Here is a 17087-nt window from a genome sequence, read left to right on the forward strand (position 1 = left end):
AACATATAGAAAGTAAATGCAAAGTAGATTTGAAAGGCTGTGTCCTAGCATCTGGGATGACCAGGAAAGACTTTTTGTAGAAGCTGACCCTTGAGCTGAGTCTTGAAGAAGTCCAGGGATCCCAAGGGACATAGTTGAGTAGGGAGTACATTCAACAAATGGGGAAAATGGAGGAGGCCAGTATGACTGGGTTACAGAGGAGGTGAGTAAAGTATGAAAAGACTGGAAAGGTAGAAAGGGGCAAGGTGGTGAAAGGATTTAAATATTGAATAGAGAAGTTTGTATATGATTCTAGAGGCAACTAGGAGCTTCTGTTGTTCAGTCCTGTCTGACTGTGACCCCATTAGGGGTTTTCTTGGCAGTGGTACTTTGATTTACCATTTCCTTCTCTAGCTTATTTTACAGATGAGGAAACAGAGGCAAAGAGGTTTAAATGACTTGCCCAAGGTCACACAGCTAGGAAGTGTCTGAGGCTGGATTTGGACTCAAGAAGATGAGTCTTCCGGACTCTAGGCCCCACAGTCTGTCCACTGCACCTCTTAGCTGCCCTAACTGGGAGCTAGTGGATTGTATTGAGCAAGTGATGAAGTGGGAAGTCAAATTTTAAGGGGTTAAGAAGAGTGAGAAGAGGAAGTATAGATTATCTTTTTAAGGATTTTGGTGGAGAAAGAGAGGTGGGATATGGCATGATTCATAGTAGATTCTCATTAGGATTTATTAAGCACAGGGAAGATTTGGGAATGCTTGTAGGTATCAGAGAAGTAACTGTAGTAACAGGAGTACAAGTAAAGATTAGAGAGAAAAAGGGGATGATGATGGGAGCAATTTGAAGAAGATGGGAGAGGTAGAACAGCTATAAAACAGCAGAATTTTAAACATTTTGGTCTTGGGACCAAGTGATCTTAAAAGTTGTACATAATAGACTTGCAGTTTCATGTGCAATTATCTTTTTTTAAATTATACTATGTTGTGAAAATATTTCTTTTATTCCACAAATTAAACATAAAATAAATAAAAATTTTAAAAAAGTCATTGAGGACTCCAAAGATCTTTTATTTATGTGGGTTATATCTATCAGTATTTACTTTATTAGAAATTAAAATGGCTAATTTAAAAAAGTTCACTTAAAAATAATTTTAAGAACCACTACGTTAACATAAATAATATTTTCTGAAAAATAATTATATATCTCCAAGCAAGGAAAATTTGAAAAGAAGAGTGCCATTGTTTTACATGTTTTTGCAAACTTCCTTTATATTTGGCTTAAAAGAAGACTACCAGCTTCTCATATCTGCTTCTGCATTCATTGTCGTGATATGTTGCTTTGATTGGAGACATGATTGAAGAAAAATTTAGCCTCATAGAACTATGTAGTTGAAACAGGGAGGCAACTATTTTAATTGGCAAATAACATCTTGGCATTATTGTGAAAATAATTTTTCTATCCTAAACCCCTTTCAGATTACACTTTGAGAACTATCGCTATATCGGTCTCAATGAGTAAAAGAGAAACCGGAGAAAACACAATGGTGGGGATGGTGTCAAGAAACTAGGATATGAGGGCAAGTTACCTAAACTCCTCTGACTTTTAGTATCCTTATTTGTAAAGTGGACAAAATAGTACTTGTAGTAGCTACCTTTGAGAATCTCATGATATAATGTAGGTAAAATATTAGCTAGATGCCATCTAAGAACATTATGAAACTAAAGGACCAGTGAAGCAAACAAATTCTTTGCTTTATACACATCTATTCAGGGGTCACAGAAGGGCTAGTCCTACTTGTCTCAATCAATCCATTTGACTTTCCCTGGTTGTCTTTTCGATAAATCCTGGTTGGACCATGAATGATTCCATAGTTGGGACTAGAATTCATTCACATTGGAATTAAAGGCTCAAATGAACCAAACCAAGTAGGATAAGCTTAAGGATATCAAAATACTGCCTTCAATCCTTTAATAGCTCTCCATTTCCCAATTTCATACCCAGAGAGCTGCTAACTCCCTGAAGAGAGCCAGTTTTCTGCAGATTGTTTGTTGTGCAAACTTGCATTGATTTAAAATCCCTCTCAAGCAGAGCTGATAATAACTTCGGCCACCAACTGTCTGGGTTGCTGAGCCCCCCTCCTTCTGTGACTCTCTACTAGTCATCCCTAGGAAGTCTAAACTTAAAGTAGAAGCTGAAGTGGGCTCTCATTCATTTGGCCTTTCATCTAGCAGCTCCCTAATGAGCTGATCTTTGCTATTGAGATTCTGGCATTGAACCAGTGTGGCCACACTGGAGGGAAAGGGAAGCAGGCCTTATTTAACATATGAAAGCTGTCTCCCCTCCTAAAGGAGTACAAAGTAAGGCTCTTCCAGCTCAGCCAACAACCCTCTGGCCTGGAATTGATGTATGAGGTAGAAAGGTCAAAAGTCCTACTTAACAATCAAAAAGAACCATCACTTAATTTGTGGATTTTGACCCCTTCCTACTTCTGTCTACCATCCTATCTTAACCTCATTCCCATGTGTGAAGAACAAGTTTTGACTTTGTTAATTAATTGGGCTCATCCTCCATTCGACTGTCAAATTAATCTTTCTAAAGAGAAAATTGACTATGTCATTCCCCTAGTCAATAAACTCTAGTGGCTCACCAGTATCTTCAGGACCAAATCTCTAGGATCTGTGTTTGGCATTCAAAGCCCTTCATAACCTGGCCCCCTCCTACCTTTCCAGTCTTTTTACATCTCAGTCTATCCTTCTTTGCCACAAACCGCCCCCCTCCTCCCTCATAGTCTGTGATCCAGTGACTCCAGCTTCCTTGCTGTTCATCAGACCAGGCATTCCATCTCCTTCTCTACCTCCACCTCCACCTCCACCTCCACCTCCATCTCCATCTCCATCTCCATCTCCATCTCCATCTCCATCTCCATCTCCATCTCCATCTCCATCTCCATCTCCATCTCCATCTCCATCTCCATCTAGCATTTTCACTGGCTGTATCCCAAACCTATAATATTGTCCCTTCTTCTCTCTGCCTCCTGGCTTCCTTCAAGTTCCAGCCAAAATCCCACCTTCTATAAGAAGCCTTTTCTGATCCCCTTTAACACTAGTGCCCTCCCTCTCTTGATTACCTCCAATTTATTCTGTATGTAACTTGTTTGTACATGGCTGTTTTCATGTTGTCTGCCCCATTAGATTATGAACTCCCTAAGAGCAGGGACCATCTTTTGCTTTTCTTTGTACCCCCAGGACTTAGCACAGTGTCTAGTATATAATAGACACTTTAAAAATGTTTATTGACTGACATATCCATTAGTTAGAGTCTAATTAATATACTCTCTTGTAATGAGCCTTAGAAAGAATGTGTATCCATTTTTGGTTAAGTTGGCTTTGGAACCTGTTGTGGATTCTCATCTGGATTAATTTTTCTTATTTTGGGTAAAATTGTAATTTTTGTTTTTATTTAAGCATAACTCCTTGGAAGTTTCAAAGAAATACCATTCAAATCCTTTCCGCCCTCCCCAAAACACCTTTCCATGTTCTTCCTATGCTTCACATTAAGCAGCATTTCCTTTTCATAAACTATGTACAATAAAGCCACTTGTCACGTAAATATAAAGCCAACATTAGCAGAACCAACTAATTTTACTTTGAAGTCTTGTGATCGCTTTTTTATTTAATTTATTTATGCTTCTTATATAAACAAACCTAACATTAATACTTCATATAGGGTATTCTACCATGGAATATGTTTATGGTGGCATCTTACACATCAAACTACTTATTTACTCCTCAAGGAGAATCTCTCACTTCTTTAAACATGTTTTTAGAGCAGGAAATCCCAGGCTATGAGAGCCCCTGAGACTTTAGTTCTGATCTTTTTTCTTCTTTAAAAAAATCTTGTGACGTTTGGACCTAATGTGAATAAGGTAACCTTGCAAATCAGTGGAAGTTCCTAATTCTGGAAGAAATTAAAAAAAATCCAAGTATAGATAAACAGTTAAGTACAGGGCAGCTATATGGCACAGTGGATAGAGTTCCAGGCCCGGAATCAGGAAGACTTGTTTTCTGGGAGTTCAAATCCAGCCTCAGACACTTACTAGCTGTGTGACTCTAGGCAAGTCACTTAACCCTGTGTGGTAATAATGTGATTGAAGATCTTTCCCACACTCTTTTGTGGATTGGGTGTGAAGCCCTCCAGCCCTAAAAAGAACATATACACCCAGAAGGTAGCCATTGGGAACTGAGAATTCAGAAGTCAGAGAGAAGCCAGACTTCAGAATTCAGCTCAAGGAGAAGGAGTAAGAACTCTGAGTTCACAGAACTGCAGAAGAGAGTGCTGAGGGGAGAGTGAAAACGAGAGAGCAGCAGACCAGAGGACTGAGAGAAGAGAGGACACAGGCAAGCAGACAGTTAGGGTTCATGAGTGATTGTTTACGGGAAGGCCCTAGCAGGGAGGTGGGGTGGCGGGAAGTTACAGGATGACGTGGCTCTTTGCTGTAATACTGTGTTTCAATCTCCTTGTTGCTACATTGAGGTGGACTTACTGGTTTTGGAATACAATCACTGCTATATCAAATTGGAATTACTGGTTCTGGGATTTGATCTTCTGGTGTCTAAATAAATGTTATACTTCCTCTGCCTTCTACCTAGAGAGTTTTTCATACTTTGCAATTCTGAATCACACAGGCATGTCCATGGTCATCCTCAAGGTCATGAATCTTGTCTTACTGATACACCCTGTTTGCCTCAGTTTTCTTATCTGTAAAAGGAGCTGGAGAAGGAAATGGCTAACCTCTCTGGTATCTTTGCCAAAAAAATGCCAAGTAGGGTCACAAAAAGTTGGACGTGACTAAAAAGTGACTAAACAACATAGGTAAACAAACAGGCTGGTAAATGGGTTTTCATCGCATATGAGAATCATTTGAAGGAAATAGTTATCATAGAACAGAGAAGCCTTAAGGGCAACACGATATCTATTTTCAAGGATGAAGGCAACTGATCAAATAATTAATCAATCTGATGAATCTGCCAATCATCTTAATGAGATTATAGGGAATGTACCTTCTTATGGAAGGCAGATATGTGCCCTAGTCCTTTGCTGAAACTAAATTTGGAACTGTTCTGAGTGGATCCTGAGAACTTTGGCTGCCTGCAAGATGATTGTTGACTGAAAGTCAGGGGAGTAAACTCTCTCATTAGAAGAGTCATCTTTCCCCCATAAGGTCTATAAAACGTCTTGTCCTTTTCTTTTCTCTTGCTTGCTCTCCCTTGGATTTCCACACTGGCATGCAGCAAGGTTATAGAGGGAGAGATTTCTGCTCAGAGGATCAGAAAATGGTGCGTGGAAGGAGGAGCAAATAGAGAACTGTTTAAGCTTGCACAGATGACTGCAGAGAGGAAAAGACCTCAAGTTCCTGATTGCCTTCTTTGGAACACTGGTCAGAGACAGGTATTCCTGAGAATGATCTTCCCATGCAAATTCTAGAGTTTCCAAGAGAGTGAAGTTTCCTGAGTTTAGAACATCTGACTTTGGACTGTCTAGAGGGGAAAAATGATTTCTTCAACAATTTCTTCTTGGAGGAGTGGATATAACATTGGGCTTAGAGTCAGGAAGACTCATCCTGAGTTCAAATCCAACCTCAGACACTTATTGCTTGTGACCCTGGGCAAGTCACTTAACCTTGTTTGCCTCAGTTTCCTCATCTATCAAAATAAGCTGGAAAGGGAAATGGCAAACCACTCCAATATCTTTGCCAAGAAAACCCCAAATGGGGTCACAAAGAGTAGCACATAACTGAACAACAACAACATGCCATGGCAGGGAGGCAGGAGATATGTACCCCTGCTATGAGTTGTTTGGAGTGTGTGGTTCTAAAGTAAATGTTCAGCAGTTCCCCAAAGTGTCCTTACTTTCTGAGGTGGAGAAAAAAAATCATTCCCCATCTGCACATTATAGGAAGTCCAGTCAAAGAGAAAACTACTTGCCACATGGGAGAGTTTGGAACAATCACTAGGAAGAGAGTTATTCACAGGGATCTGCTGCTAAATATTTAACAACCATGTCTCTAGGAAAAAAATAAGCATGGCATAGTCTTAAGTTTAATATCCATTATTAATATTTTACCCATCACTTTCTTAAGCCAGATGGTCAACAAAACAAGGTATCAAGCCCTGATTTGTGACATTTGCCTTTTTCTGAGGTGTAAATGCTGATGCTGAAAGTTTAACAATCAGTTCTCATGAATCAGGATGAATTGGCTCTAGAACACCTTTTTGTTGTAGTTGTGTCCGTGGAGTTTTCTTGGCAAAGATACTGGAGTGGTTTGCCATTTCCTTCTCCAGCACATTCTGCATTCTGTTTAATTGAGCTCCGTTGATTCTATTGATAGGCAGTGTGGTGGCTCAGTGGATAGAACACCAGGTCTGGAGTCAGGAAGACCTGAATTCAAATCCAGCTGTGTGACCCTGGGCAAGTCACTTAACTTTTGTCTACCTTGCTCATCTATGAAACAGGAATAATAATAGCACCTCCCTCCCAGGGTTATTGTGAAGATCAAATGAAATGATAATTGTAAAGTGTTTAGTGCAGTGCCTGGCACATAATAATAAATAATAATAAAATGTTATCTATGATTACTATTATTATTTTGATACTTCAGCAATAACTCTTCCATCTGGACCCACTTCTCACTCTGTCACCATTCTAATTCAGGCTTTCTTTACCTCTGAAGGTAAAGACTGGGGGTGGGGAATCTGTGACCTTGAGAAGGGCAACCTGCATTCTCAAGGTCACAGATTCCCCACCCCCAGTCTAGACTATTGTGTTGATTTCCTACAGGGACTTTCTGTCTCTGTTTTTCTCCTCTTCAATCTTTGCGGCAAACAGCTGCCAAAATCATGTTCCTAAAATGTAGGTCTGCTCAAAAACAAAAACAAACCTTGAGTGTTTCCCAGCTGCTTACAGGATAAAATACACATTCCTTCTTTGCATTCTAGCAACTCCCAACTACTTTATCTGTCTTATTTCACATCATTTCCTTTCATGAAATTTATGACGCTGCTAACACAGACCTCATCCCACTCTCTCTGCTTGCATGCATTTGTGCAGCTATGGAACATGGTCCTTCAACTTCTCGTAGGATTATTGATCTAGAAATGGAAAGTATCTCAGAGTCCATCTACTCCATCCTCCTCAGTGACTTACTCATTGAGCGTCAGAGGCTGGATTTGAACCCAAGTTTTCCAATTCTTGCAATAGATAGAATGCTGGGCCTGAAATCAGCAAGCTCATCTTTCTGAGCTCAGATTCAGCCTCAGATACTTACTTGCTGTGTGACCCTGGGCAAGTCACTTAACCCTGGTTGCCTCAGCTTCCTCATATGTAAAATGAGCTGGAGAAGGAAATGGAAAACCACTCCAGTATCTTTGCCAAGAAAACCCCAAATGGGAACATACAGAATCAGACATTATTGAAATGACTGGACAATAACAATCTCTATCTCTATAGCTAAAGTTCTTTCTAATATATTAAAATTCTTCCCTACCTATTTGAGATATTTCTCTTCCTTCAAAGACCAGATCAGGAATTGCTTCTTTATGAAGATGGCTCTGATTCCCAACCATCCCTCCCCTCCTCTTTTCCTCTCTGAACCCTTCTCATCCCTCTCTACTCTCTCCTGGGCAGATCACACTATAACTTGCATTATGAGTATTTGTATATATTTCTTATCCCTTTCTAGACTGCAGACTCCCAGAAAGCAAATGCATTTTTTTTTCCATCTGTGTATGTATTCCTCCCGGAAGTAGACCTGGGCTAACAGGATGCTCCTACCATGAACAATTTGAACTTTCTGCTTATTTCTTCTGACTTCCCTGGCTTCTTTTAAATCCCTGCTAAAATCCCACCTTTTTCAGAAAGTCTTTCCTGATCCCCCCTTAATTCTAGAATCTTGCCTTTATTGATTATCTCCAATTTATCCTATATACAGGTTGTTTGTACGTAGAGGTTTTTTTCCATTTTATTTTCTCCATTAGATTGTGAGCTTCTTGGGAGTAGGGACAGTTTTTTGCCTTTCTTTGTATCTTCAAGTTTATCACAATAATTGACACAAAGTAGGAAAAGTATTTATTGATTGACCGACCTTCTAGAGTAGGTATAGTTTTGTGTTGTATATGTAGATCTCAGAATAACACCGTCATATAGGAATTTAACATATTGCCTCATTTTCTTTTATTTTTCTTTTAAAAAATATATATTTTATTAATATGTTTTGTCTATCTCCTGCCCCCCATATACTTTACTTTCCCAGAGAACCATTCCATATAATAAAGAATTTTTTTTAAAGAAAAAAGGAGAAAAAATATCAGCAAAAACAAATCAATACCGTGAAAAAAACTGACAAGGTAGGCATTGTCCTGTAACTATGGACCCCTTATTGTGGAACCTCATTTTCAAAGAGCCTTCTGGTTCCTGATTTCAGGCATGAACAGGTTGGTTGGTGCAAGAAATTCACAACCTGTTTTTAAATACTGAACAGACTTCATGTTAACTTTAAATTAGATTTTAAATTAAAGTAGTTCTCTTAACTAATCAAATTGTTCTATACATGAATTGTATCCATCATTAGTGTTTCTAAGCTATGGAGAAAGTTTTCTCTTTGACGGATAAGAATTTATATATTTATAGGAATATATGTATATGTTATATATGTATGTATATATGTATGTATGTATATGTATGTATGTGTGTATGTGTGTATGTATATATATATACATATATATGTATATATACATATATATATATACATATATATATATATCTAGGAGAGGTTTATATATTTCCTCTGTGCATTCTCCTATCATTACATAATACACAATAACGCTCATACACTACAGTTTCCTCACAACCCTTTGAGGTAAGAATATCATTCCAGATGAGGAAACAGAGGCTCTGAGTGGTTAAGTGCCCCCCCTCCCATTACAGCTAATAAATACCTGAGATCAGAGTGGGAAAGGACCTCATAAAGGCTAGCTAGTCCAACCTGTATACAGAGAAAAATTGCTGTACAATACAATTCCCATTACCAACATTTAGGTTTGGCTGGAAAGCCCCTATTGAGGAAGAAAACACTGACTCTTGAACCAGCTAATTCTACTTTGGGATACTTCTAAACTTCTGTATATTATTCCTTGTTCTTCCTTTTAGGGCCAGATAGAACAAATCCAATCCCTCTTCCACATAACAGACCCTTAAATACTTGAATATAGTTGTCATGACACAGAATCAAGTTGGAAGGAATGTAAGAAGGTCTCAGAGGTCATTAAGTCCAATCTGTAACTGAACCAGGCTCCCTTCTAAATATCTCCTAAAAGTGGTCATCTAAGCTTTCCTTGAAGACCTTGAGTGAGGAAGAATCCACTTACATCTCTACCCAGCCTTCCTCCTCAACCGACTCACATTAGAGTCAACCAGAGCTGGGCTTTTACTTTATCTTGACCAGTTCTACCTCCATGTCACTTTCAGGTAATTTTCAAACTATGATATCATGCAGCTTTTAGTTGCCCTTTATGTGTTTTCTTGTCACGTTAGGACATAAGCTCCTTCCTGGTAAGGACTGTCTTGCTTGTTTTGTTTGTATTTGTATCCCCAAAACTTAGCACAGTGCCTGAACATAGTTAACACTTAAATTTTCATTCATTCTCAGCAGAAGATTCTCTGTCTTTCAAATTAGACTACCGGGCTGCCAAACATACCCGTACATTTGACATTAAAGCAATGTCTTTGATGATCAGGAATCAAGAAAAAAAGGATACAAAAAGTTAAAGACCAAGAGAAGATGCTGTTGAAATGAACCATTCCCTTGCTTTGTTTTTACATGTGGACTTTGCCTAATTAGCTGTCATGTTAAACATATGTATTTCTTAAGTTTTTTTATGTGAAAATTTAATGAGTCAGAATCAGAAAAAATTCATTCATTCATATCTCCTGGAGCAGTTCGCTCTGCTCTTGGGTAGAGCGGACTGCTTTAATTCCCAGGAATTAGAATAGGTCCATTTGGGAATTTCTGCAATTTGGGAACTATTCTGTTTTTCAATATATCAACATATGGATCAGGGTTCATCATTCCCTCAATGGAGACACGACTTCCAGTCTTATAGGAGGTAAAAAATGCCTCCAATGTTGTGTTGGGCAGGTGTTTTACAGTCTGAAAGAGATGCTCAGGGCTTTCAAGATCATCTAGATTTCTTTTGACAATGGTTTTGGCATAGTCTTGATTGAAAAAGAGAATTCCATAAGTAAAACTTACCTTTCCCCCCAGTCTTCAGGACTTCATTTTTTTTTGTATTTTCTTGACCACAATAAGCATTATTTTCTTTATACTAATGGTTCTGGTCCAGGCTTAGTCAGCATATTATAATGGGAACTTGGATAAATAAATCATTTCAATTCCTTCTTTTACAACTGAGGAAACTGAGGCCCAAAGAAGAACAATAGATGATCTCTATAGTCATAGATTGTATGTAATTCTTAACATGTATATTAAATATATATTCTGAGTCTTGGTAGTCCCTTTCCTTACATTAACATAGACGATTCCCTCCACATCATGCTCTTAACCTAGAGGTCATCTGGAGAAGTTCTTGGGGAAGTCTGCTAATAAGAGTCTCTGAGCTAGAGATTTTTCTTAGGATTCGACTGCTCCCAAGGAGAGTAGGGGGCAAGTTGCCAAATGTCCTCAGGGCTTCCATGTTTCTGCTCTCTATCTCTTGCCTTTGACTTCAATGGTGGGAGGGCACTTAGGCCAGCAGGTGGGAACTGTTTCATCCTGGCTGGGTCAGAGGTTAATGGAGATAAGTAGTGTCGCCTTACTAGGCGGCCTGGGGAAAGCAAAGTGTGCTATTAGAGTTGACTCCAGATCTTTGAGATTAAACAGAGTGATATGTCCTACCTAGGGGACTGTGAGAGGGGCTTTGTGGGAGAAAGCTAAGCAGAGTTAGACAAGGGTAGAAGGTGTCAATCCTTTAATAGCTGGGGGTGAAATGGAATAAATACTCACCTAGCACATCAGACCTCTTTGTGTCTTATGCTTTCCTGTCCCCAGCTGGCTTCCCCTAATAGCCCTATGTGAAATGAAGGTAGCAATCCTCTTTCTTTCTCCTGCCCTAGAACTAATACCCTGTCCATATCTTTACTGTGGTAACCTGAAGGCTGTGACTACTATAGCTTTTGCTCAGAAATCTCAATTGTAGGTAGCATAAATGAATCCAATTAACAGATAGTTAAGTACTCACCCCGGCAGGTAGAAACAAACTTAAAACAAGCCAGCAAAGGGCTTATAAACTAGACGCATTAAGGCTTCTTCCCTAGGACAGTAATGGTGTGTTGGTTCAGCAGTGTCTCAGTCCACAATCTTGTTTTATCTCCAGGTGCTTTATTTTGTGAACTGAGGGTTTTTTTTAAGTACTTAGGGCTTTTTTGCCCAGTTAAAGATGGTTCTACACGTCAATCTAATTCATTAAAGGAAAAACAGAAGTGAAGTGCCCACACAAAAATAAAATACCCAAGAAACTCTACTTCCTTCATGAAGCCTTCTTTTATTTTCTTCTTCCTTTCTGCCCACCCAGTAGAAACACTCTTTCAGATGCAATACTTATTATTTGCATCAGCCAAAAGTTGTCTCTTCCTCATGTGATCTTCTAGTCAATTATACTTCTCATTTAAATTTTACCTTGTGTGTGCAAAGTGTTTTTCTTACAAAAACTCTGAGAGGTAGTGCATATATTCCCCCCATTTTATAGATAAGAAAATTGAGGTTCAAACAAGTTAAATAACCTGCCAAGTCTTAAAGCTAGGAATTAAATGCAGGTCTTTGGACCCTAGAGGCAACTAAGTGGCACTATTGGGCCATTTAGGCTGTTGGAACTGGAGTCAGAAAGATATGAATTCTGTCACTAGCTGTGTCACCCTGGACAAGTCACTTAAACTTGCATTGCTTTAGTTTCCTAACTCTAAAATGAGGATTATAATATAATTCATCTTCCAAGGTTGTTGTGAGAATCAAATGAGATAGTATTTGTAGTGTTTAGCACAGTGCCTGGCACATGGTAGGCACTTAGTGATCCTTCCTTGCTTCCTTCTTTCCTTCCTCCCTCCCTTCCTCCCTCCCTCTCTCCCTCCCTTCTATCCTTCCTCCCTCCCTCCCTTCCTCCCTCCCTCCCTCTCTTTCTTCCTTCCTTTCTTCCTTCTTTCCTTCCTTCCATGTTCTTTCCACTATGCCATAATGCTTATCTTCTAATTTTTTATTATATTTAATCTGAGCATCTAATAATACCCTCTGTTTCAAATATAGTAGAGGTTGAATTGGCCTATAGGGATTATCTCAGAAAACCTGGGCCTTCTTACTTCCACATCCTGCATCCTATTCATTGGCCTCACCAACTTGTCTTACTGCCCCAAATTAGTTTGTAAGCCGTTTGACAGCTTGTTTAAATTCTTTCCCCTGTGTAGCGAGCATTTAATAAATATCCATTAAATGGATGAATGTATTCTGTTCACCACATACTACTCACTACTCATTTTGCTTTATATCTGTTTACATAATTTCTCCAAATTTTTTATAAACTTCTATAGAACAGAGACTATTACATACATTTTTTTTGTATGCTGCACTGCTTCTACTGTAGTACCTTTGTTTCAATTCAACAAATACTAACTGCCTACTTTATGAAGAACCTTTACTAAGTGCTGGGGTAGATACAAAGATCCCTCATGGAGTTTACTATCTAGTAGTGGAGGGCATACAATACATACAGAAATTATAATACAAATTAGAGCATGGCAACTACATTAAAAAATACAAAATGCTGTGTGATCTTCAAAGATGAAAGATCTTTTTCTGTTTTTCTTTTTTATTATCTTTTTTTTGAGGGGTGGACAGAGTAAAAGGAGAGAAGGAGCAAGGAAGGCTTCATGGAGGAGATCCCATCTGAGCAAGGTTTCCAGGATGGCTATGATTTCAATAGTTAGAGGTGAAGGGGAGGAGGGGCATTTCAGACATAGGGAATTTCATGCATCAAGTCATAGAGATGGAAGAACTTGGGTGATGTCTGGGAACAATGAGGAGTCTTCTTTGATTGGAGGAGAGAGTACATGGTTGGCAATACAGTTATCCATTCTACATTGTGTGGGTTAGGGGTGCAGTGCCCCCATTGGCTCTACCTTCATACCAGAGAAGAAGCCTGAATTATTATGACATTAAAAGATAAAATATGTGGATATAATAATATCCACATATTTTATGCATTTCTGAGTTTCTAAATTTTTTCTGTGTTTTCTGCTGCTCTTTGCATGTCATCTGTGTTTTCTGCAAAACTCTCCCCAAATTCCCATTTAATTTCTTATGCTGAACTGCCATATATCAAACTGTGATAGGGGAAGTTGAGATGTAGAAGGTATAACTGTAGTATGAAGAAAGTCTGGGGGGGGGTGTTATAGTACTTATCAATTAAACAGGGCAGCTAGGTGGTGCAGTAGACAGAGTGCTGGACCTGGAATCAAGAAGGCTTGTCTTCATGAGTTCAAATCCCACCTCAGATGTTTATTAGCTGTGTGACCCTGAAAAGGTCACAACCCTCTTTGCTTCAGTTTCCTCATTGGTTAGAAAATGAGCTGGAGAAGGAAATGGCAAACCACTCCAATATTTTTTTAAAGATTTATTTATTTATTTTTAGTTTTCAAGATTTATTTCCACAAGATTTTGAGTTACAAATTTTCTCCCCATCTCTACCTTCCCTCCCATCCCAAGATGGCATGTATTCTGATTGCCCTTTTCCCCAGTTTGCCCTCCCTCCTATCACTCAACTGTCCTTCCCCCTTATTCCCTTTCCCCTTACTTTCTTGTAGGGCCAGATAAATTTCTATACCCCATTGCCTGTATATCTTATTTCCTAGTTGCATGTAAAAATAATTTTTAACATTTGTTTTAAGAACTTTGAGTTCCAAATTCTCTTCCTTCTTCCCTCCCCACCCACCCTCCTTGAGAAGGCAAGCAATTCAATCAATATAGGTTATAATGTATTATTATGTGAAGAACTTCCATAATAGTCATATTGTGAATGACTATATTTCTCTCTATCCTATCCTGTCCCCCTTTATTCAGTTTTCTCCTTTGACTCTGTCCCTTTTCAATAGTATTTGCTTTTGACTACTCCTTCCCACTATCTGCTCTCCCTTCTATCATCCCCCCTCTTATCCCCTTCCCCGCTATTTTCCTGTAGGATAAGATGTCCAATTAAGTGTGTATGTTATTTCCTCCTTAAGCCAAATTCAATAAGAATAAGGTTCGCTCATTCCCTTTCACCTCTCCCCTCTTCTCTTCCATTATAACAGCTTTTTCTTGCCTCTTTTATGTAAAATAATTTACCTCATTCTATCTCTCCCTTTCTCCTTCTCCCAATATATTTCTATCTCACCTCTTAATTTTATTTTTTAGATATCATCCCTTCAGTATGTATGTATGTATGTATGTATGTATGTATATATGTATGTATCCACTTATATTCCCTTCAATGACCCTAATACTGAGAAAGGTCTCATGAGTTACAAATATCATCTTTCCATGTAGGAATATAAACAGTTCAACTTTAATAAGTGCCTTATGATTTCTCTTTCCTGTTTACCTTTTCATGCTTCTCTTGATTCTGGTATTTGAAAGTCAAATTTTCTATTCAGCTATGGTTTTTTCATCAAGAGTGCTTGAAAGTCCTCTATTTCATTAAAATCCGTTTTTTGCCTTGGAGCATTATACTCAGTTTTGCTGGGTAGGTGATTCTTGGTTTTAATCCTAGCTCCTTTGACCTCCAGAATATCATATTCTAAGCCCTTTGATACCTTAAAGTAGAAGCTGCTAGATCTTATGTTATTCCAATTGTGTTTCCACAATACTCAAATTGTTTCTTTCTGGCTGCTTGCAGTATTTTTTTGATCTGGAAACTCTGGAATTTAGCTACAATATTCCTAGGAGTTTTCCTTTTGGGATTTTTTTTCAAGAGGTGATCAGTGGATTCTTTCAATTTCTATTTTACCTTCTGGTTCTAGAATATCAGGACAAGTTTTCCTTGATAATTTCTTGAAAGATGATGTCTAGGCTCTTTTCTTGATCATAGATTTCAGGTAGTTCAATAATTTTAAAATTATCTCTCCTGGATCTGTTTTCCAGGTCAGTGTTTTTTTTTAATGAGATATTTCACATTGTCTTCTATTTTGTCATTCTTTTGGTTCTGTTTTATAATTTCTTGATTTCTCATAAAGTCATTAGCTTCCATTTGCTCCATTCTAATTTTTAAGGAATTATTTTCTTCAGTAATCTTTTGGACTTCCTTTTCCATTTGGCCACTTCTGCTTTTTAAGACATTCTTCCTTGCCCCCCCACCCCCAACCTGGGTTTTTGTACCTCTTTTGCCATTTGGGTTAATCTTTTTAGGTCTCCTTTAGCAAGTTGTTGACTCATTTTTCATGAATTTCTTGCATCACTCTCATTTCTCTTCCCAATTTTCCTCTACTTCTCTTACTTGATATTCCAAATCCTTTTTGAGCTCTTCCATAGCCTGAGACCAATTCATATTTTTCTTGGAGGCTTCTGATATAGGATCTTTGACTTTGTTGTCTTCTTCTGGCTGTATGGTTTGGTCTTCTTTGTCACCAAAGTAAGATTCTATAGTTTGAGTTTTTTTTTTTACACTGCCTGCTCATTTTCCCAGCCATTCGAGCTCGTTGTCAAGGTGTGACTGCTTCCAGAGTGGAGAGTGCTCTGTCCCAAGCTTCAAGGGTTTTGTGCTGCTGTTTTCAGAGCTACTTCTAAGCACCTGTAAACTTTCAGTTCTTCTGAGGTGGTATGATCCAAGGAGAGGTGTTTACCTATCTCCTGGCCTGTGGTCTAGTCTGTGAGTGATCTCAAGCACTCTTTTCTGCCTTGTAACTGCCAGGAGGACTCCCTCTCTACAACCAAGCCACTGCAAGCTCTGCCACACCAGCACTTCTCTTCACCCCAGGACCAGCAACCAGGACTGTGACCCCGATCCAAGCAGGGCAAAGCAAGCGAATGCTGCCTCAGTGCCAGCAAAGAGATTGCTACACTTCTGCTCTAATTAGCCACTTGATTCTCCCTACAGAGTGTAGGCCTGGAACTCTGGAAACAGCCACAGCCACCACCACTACTGCCACTGCAGCCGCCTCTGCAGCCTGAGACTGGGGCCGAACTGTGCCCTTTTCCCACCCAGGTCCAACAGAGTTTTCCCACTGACCTGCTAAGTTGTCTTTGGCATTCATTGGTTGACAAGTCTGGAAACTGCCACAGCTCAGTGATTCAGTGCCCTGAGACCTGCTCCACCTGGTCTGCTCTGGCCTAGTGTGATAGACCTTTCCCAGCAACCATCCAGGAAGTCTTGGGCTGGAGATTTGTTTTGCTCTGTCATTTTGTGGGTTCTGTAGCTTTAGAATTTCTTTAGAGTCATTTTTTACAGATGTTTGGAGAGATTTGGGAGAGAGCTCAAGCAAGTCCCTGCTTTCCCTCCACCATCTTGGCTCTGCCCTCCCACTCCACTATTTTTTCCAAGAAAAGCCCAAATAGGGTCGTGAAGAGTCAGACATGTCTGAAATTACTGAACAACAATAGTTGATGGAAACTTTTGAGTCCTAGAAAAAAGATCTTGATTTTGATTTTATATACAATATGGAGCCAATAAAGAACTTTGAGCAGAGGAGTGAAATGATGTAGCCTATACATAAGGAGAGTTAATATGATAATAGACATGAAAGAGATGAGAAGGGACAGAGGCTAGAAGCTCCCCTCCTGATTCCCTAATCTGATTTTCTTCATGGCCACCATCTGACTAGTAGTTTTACATTGATTCTTTTAAATAACATCATAGGTACCTTACCCAATTTTCTCCATTTCTATGTAGTTTTCCATAGCTGTCTCTGAGGAAGCTGAGGCAGAAGGGGCAATGGCAACACAACAGCAGAGGTAGCAGCAACAACAGCGACAACCATAAAATATATTCCTATTTCATATTCAAATAATGTTTTCCAGTTTACAGAGCAT

The sequence above is a fragment of the Trichosurus vulpecula genome, chromosome 8 (genome assembly GCF_011100635.1).
Source record: "Trichosurus vulpecula isolate mTriVul1 chromosome 8, mTriVul1.pri, whole genome shotgun sequence".
Lineage (NCBI taxonomy): Eukaryota > Metazoa > Chordata > Mammalia > Diprotodontia > Phalangeridae > Trichosurus > Trichosurus vulpecula.